General features: G+C 52.0%; 1 pseudogene; it reads right to left on the reverse strand.

The window, feature by feature from the left end:
- Nucleotides 1-5298, reverse strand: part of LOC139178217 (coiled-coil domain-containing protein 33-like) — a 28744-nt pseudogene extending 23446 nt beyond the window's left edge.
- Nucleotides 5299-6000: the final 702 nt, after the last annotated feature.

The raw sequence follows: 6000 nt of genomic DNA on the forward strand, positions 1-6000 counted from the left end.
CCCTAATGTGACAATGAGTGCTTGGAACAGCCTGTCTGACACTTACCTGCTTCCTCTGTGAGGGTCCAGGTTCCCCAGACACTGCTCTCCCTTTGAGCCTGGGGGTCTTGGGCGCATTTGCTCCTGGCTGTGGGAAGTCTCCAGGCAGAGAGAAAGGGAAGGGCTTTTACGGCTGTGATTTCATGCAGCTCCTAGTGCCACTCCAATCCATCAGCATGTCCTGCCAGCTCTACCTTCAAACCGCATCTGGAATTGGATCCCTTCACACCATCTCCACTTGGTCTGAGACATGGGATTCCTGCACTCGCCTCCTCATCGCTTTCTTGTTCCTTCTGGCCCTCCCTCCACCCTGCCCCCTCTCACGAACAGCCAGAGCGTTCCTCTGCCAGTTTCAACCAGACGCCACTTCTCTGCTCTAGCTCCTGCAGTAGCTCCTGGTTTCCCACACAGCCGCACTGTGGCCTGTAAGGATTGCACTCTGGTCCAGGAAACTGACCTTGTCTCATCCCCGAGCCCGTTGCCCACTCGCCCTAGCCATGCTGGCCTTCTAGCAATCTCTCACACCCTCCAAGCTGGCTTTTGCCTCCCAGGCTTGGCTCTGGCTGTCCCTTTTGTCTGGACTGCTCTTCCCTACAAATCCATTTCTGTGGCTTGTTCCCTCTCTTCCTGCACATCTGACTCTTTATCAGAGAGGCCTTCCTGGTACAGGCTGTGGTCCTTGCCTAACAAGATGACTAATTGGGAGGTGAGAGCACCTCCCTCCCCCGCCCTACAGAGACTCTCCTTCCTTTCCTCTGAGGAGCCCCTCCCCCAACCCAGGACCCAGCAGGAGCCATCACCGGCTGCAGAGGTAACCCTCCCCTCCCTCCCTTATTCCTCTGCCAAGCCAGGGCTGAGGAGGAGGCGGGAGGTTGTACTCAGAAGGAACTCCTGCCAGGTGGAGGGGGAAAGGAGGAGAAACAGCTGCAGAGCCACTCCCAGGCTCATAGATCAGTATTCCACCCTCACTGCACGCCCCATAACCCACTCACTCCCCAGCAGGTTTGACCTGGTGTGGTGATCCAGGAGCAAGACAAGCAGCCCAGGGATTGAGTGACCTAGGTTTCAACCCATCCATGTTCCCAGCTCTTTGGGAAACTCCTCTGAGCCTTAATTTTCCCACCCAGTCAATGGGGATGTCCGGAACCATTGGTAATTCAGTTCTCCCAATGATTTGGCCTAAGGTTCCTGTGGTGAGGTCAGGAGAGGTGACTTAACGTCCCTCTCACTCCCAGATTCCCAGGAACTGCCTAGGATGGTAGCTCCAGTGCCCTCGTGGCTGTCATGAGCTCCCGAGTTCCCCAGAAGTGAGCGCCCAACAGCATGGCAGTTGCCCAGGGGCTTTCACTGACTTCCCAGCAACCCCAAGTCCGGCCAGGCATTTTGCAGACCAGGCCGTGCGTGGTGCCTCTCTATGTCCTCTGCATCCTCGGTGCCTCTCCTCTGGACAGCCATTCGGGAAATAAAGCTTGCAGTGGGGTTGGCAAGAACCGCTCATGCCCAAGGCCTGGCATCAAGCAGGACCTGGAGGAGGCACAGTGGGCCAACCTTTCTGCCTTCCCCTCTTCCCTCAGATGTGTGCCTGTATCGGGATCAAGGCCTTCCCCACCTCCCACCCTTCCCAGGCCTACACTGGAGACTTTATCAGGGAATAGGAAATGTCCACATGCTGGGTTCCATGTAGGGAAGTGAACTGATGATGAAACTAAGTCTCAGATCCTACAAACCCCTCTGTGAGGATGAGCTGAGCCCTGGGGAGGGAATTCACGTCCCCTGAAGACACTTCCTATAGGCCAGGGGGCAGAGCTGGATACACACTCACCATTGGCTTGCTCCCTGTTAACTCACCCAACACTGCCAGGGTGCAGAAATCAATAGGCAGGATTTCTAGGCAGAGGTTTGGCTGGTTTGCATGCATGCTAAATTGCTTCAGTGTGTCTGACTCTTTGCAACCCTATGGACTATAGCCTACCAGGCTCCTCTGTCCGTGGGATTCTCTAGGCAAGAATCCTGGAGTGGGTTGCCATGCCCTCCTCCAGGGGATCTTCCTGACCCAGGGATTGAACCTCCATCTCTTATGCCTCCTGCATTGGCAGGTGGGTTCACTAGCATCCAAGGCCACTCAGCCTGTACTGGCAGGGCTGGGTTATGAGAACCCAAACCTGCCTGATGCCAAAGCACAGCTCTCTCTGCTCCACCACTGGGCTCCAGCATGTGGGCAGGCTCAGAAATTGCTAATTCTAGTATCTCACCCTCCAGACAGTCTGTCATGCCCTCAGTAAGCCAGGATTAGCCAGCAGATGTCTTGAGGGACCTGTGACTGCCCATTGCTCAGGGCATTTGGGGATGTGTGTGGTGGAGGGAAGGGACAAGGTGGGGGTAGGAAGATTGCACCAGCAGTGAAGCAGTTAATGGTCTATGTGGCTGGCACTTAAATTGGTTCTGGTGGGGAGGAAGGTGGAAGGAGACAGATTTCCAACCTCCCCTGACCACTCCTCTGCCCCAGCAATCTGGGAGGCCATGGGAAGCAAGGAAGGCAAGTTCCACCCTCCAGGATATCCCTGGACCTGAAAGCCATGCCACTGGAGAGGGTCTGACTGGGGCAAGAGGAGGGGATGCTGGGCCAGGAGGGATGGGAGGAATGCCCCTGATCAGTCATTTGGGCTGATTCACTCCAGGGGCCTCTGTTTCTCCAGCTGCATCACAAGGGCTTGGAGTTAAAAATGCCCCTTGTGTTCCTTCTCATTTCAGTATTTAAACTTGCCTGGGAGTTATGACGGTCATGGTGAGGCCCTTTTAATAGGACAGGAGGCAGGCTCAGGGACACAAAAGGCCTTTTACTGAAGTGCACAGCTTAGCTCATAGGCACAGAGCCGGAAATGGAACCAGGATCCATCCACCTCCACATCCTCTGTCTCTACTCTGCTCTCACCAGCTGTTCTTTGGAGGTGACATGATTTCTCTGAACCACAATGTGTCTATTCATGCGGGCTCATAACCTGAGTAGCCAGTATCAGCAAACGGTACTAACAGAAGGAGTTGTGGCGCTTGGAGCAGGAGAGGTTTTTCAAAAGGACACAGAAGCCAACAATCATAAAGAAAGGGACTGATAGATTGATTATATTAAAAATCCAGGAGGGAGGGGGGTTTCGGGATGGGGAACAAGGGTATACCTGTGGTGGATTCATGTTGATGTATGGCAAAACCAATACAATATTGTAAAGTAATTAACCTCCAATTAAAATAAATAAATTTATATTTTAAAAAAATAAATAAAAATCCATACCAGGGGACTTCCCTGGTCATCCAGTGGTTAAGAATCTGCCTGTCAATGCAGGGGACATAGGTTCGATCCCTGGTCCCAGAAGATCACACACATGCCTAAGCCCATGTTCTACAACTAAGAAACCTGAGGCCCTAGAGCCCTTGCTTGCTCTGCAACAAAAGAAGCCACCGCAGTGAGAAGCCGGCTCACCCCAACTAGAGAGGAGTCCCCGCTCCCTGAAACTGGAGAAAGCCGTGCTCAGCAGCGAAGACCCAGTGCAGCCAAACAATAAAATAAATTTTAAAAATCCATATCATTTTCTATAATGGTGCAAAATTCACCACAATGCAAAAAAGAAAAAAGACAAACGAGGTAATATCTGCAGTATATATAAAAGGATGATATCCCTAATGCACAACGAACAGTGAAACCTATAAACATTACCATATCAGAAAAAACATGAATGGACGATACACAAAGAAGTACTAATATGTGTTATTAATATGGGACATGTGATTATGTATATTACAGACCTCCTTATAGGGGGTTCTAGCCAACTACCAGAAATGTTTCCCAAAGCTGTGAACCAAATAAAACACATCTGGCTCCTTCTTAGGGTTCCTGAGATCCCCAAATCCAGTTGGGGGGCACAGGTGGAAATGAGCTTCTGGAACCAGGTGGCAGTTCAGAGCAGTTGTGGTGACATTCCAGAAGGAGGCTTAAAGGGGGAGAGTGGAGCCAAGAGGAGGAACCAGCTGGGGGTAGAGAACACCAGGAACCAGAGACACCAGAGTCAAGGGTAATAAAGTAGAAACCGCACTGGGGTCTGGGTACCCTTAGCCGTCTGGTTTATTTGACCTAAGAGTGTAACTACAAAAAGAGTGCTCCCGAGTTAGCAAGTACCTGTACGCCTTTGCTAAGTGACACAGTGAAGGGTGTGGGCTTGCCAGTGAACACGGTGAGGTCGTCTCCTCGGTCAGAGTCACTATGCACCTACTATGTATCAGTCACTGTTCTACAGTGACTGAAAAGGACAAAAACCCCTCCTCTCCAGGCACTGAAGCATTTGGGGCTGAGGGAGAGGGCTGCGTCAGGGCTGGGAGGCTGTGGAGCAGTGGGGCATGTGCACTGCCAGGGCAGCAGCCTGGAAGTCTCCCGGAAGATCTTGGAGGATGATGATGAACCATCGCAGCAGGCTCTCTGAGCCTCTGTGACCCCCAGCAACAAGAAAGCAGAGACTCCTTTTTAGACTGTGTGTGTGTGTGTGTGTGTGTGTGTGTGGAGGGGAGGTGACATACTCATTTCAAGCTGTGTTTCTCTCTGGGTTACGAGGAGACAGGCAAAAATCACCAGACTGTGTTGGTAACACCTGCGTGTGCACCTCATTTCAGATCCCACGTGTTCGAGGAGTCTAGGAACCTCACCTGGAAAAGTCACCAAACCCACTTCCATCCCCATTTCACAGTTACGAAAACCCAATGTCCAGAGAAAGGAAGCTTCTGTTGTGATTCAGGAGCAAAGGAAACAAAGAACTCTAGGAGAGATGAGTTCATGCGGGTGCACACCCCGTACCCTCAGGTCTCACCTTTCTCTTTTACCATACCATCCTCTTGGGGGCAGGAGTGTTTGGCCTTGTTTGACAATCTTGGGGACCAGTACCTGGTATCGTTGGGTGATCAATCCTGCCCAGACAGCTAGCCTGGGCGCCTGGGAGTCTTGCGGTTGGCTAACATTATGGAATGTCAAGGTGGTCTCAGGGGTGCCAGACACGGGCTCTGGGACCTGGGCAGGTGAAGGGGGAGGGCAGGGGTCTGGGGCTTTCTCAGCAGGGAGACATTCTGTAAGCAGAGGCGCCCTGGGGGCTCTGGGTCATGGCCAGCTGGGCAGGGTCAGCAGCTGGGCAACTGGCTCTTGGCACCCCCAGAAGGTAAAGACAGGAGTGGCCCTCTCTCTGCTCAGACCTGGAAAAGCAGTGGGCTTTTGCACCCAGCTGGGTCACCTGGGCAGTACTGTGACCTCATAGGGCAGGCAGAAGTCACACAGACCCCTGGCAGGGGCAGTGCAGGGCAATCAGAAGCCCTTCCCCCTATTCTTGGAGCTGCTCTCCAGCATTCAGTCCTCATCCTTCCTGCCCTTGGGACCCCAAACAGCCCACCAACCAAGATTCACCGATGGTTCTGTGTACCCAGCCACATGCTGACCGCTCTGCAGGAAAGGAGGAAACCCCGCCGCTGCCGGCAAGGAAGTTGCAACTCAATTGGGAAAACAGCTATTTCTGTTAGTGAATCTGCAGCCATCCTGCCTCTGTGGATGCCTATGGTCTTTTGTTTGTTTAATAATAATAAACACAAAGTTCAGGAGAATGGTTTCCTCTTGGAGGGTGGGTGGGAAGATGGGGGAGAGAATGGGAAATAGGTGGATGTGTTATTGTAACCTTGTCTCTTAGAATGGGTGGCCAGTTCATGAGTGTTCATTATATTCTTAAAAACAAATGACTAAAGAGGGCATGTACAGGTCAACAATGGTTCTAGAGCATGAACCAAAGGTTATGACTAACCCAACTCTGAACTCCACAAGAAATGGTTACAAAAATAACAACTTTTTATCAAGCACTTACCACATGTCAGGCATGGTTCTGCCACTATGAGATGGCAGAATGAGGAGTGACTGACCCTTGGGTGGGGTCTGCTCCATGG

Source organism: Bos indicus, chromosome 21 (assembly GCF_029378745.1).
Source record: "Bos indicus isolate NIAB-ARS_2022 breed Sahiwal x Tharparkar chromosome 21, NIAB-ARS_B.indTharparkar_mat_pri_1.0, whole genome shotgun sequence".
Taxonomy (NCBI): domain Eukaryota; kingdom Metazoa; phylum Chordata; class Mammalia; order Artiodactyla; family Bovidae; genus Bos; species Bos indicus.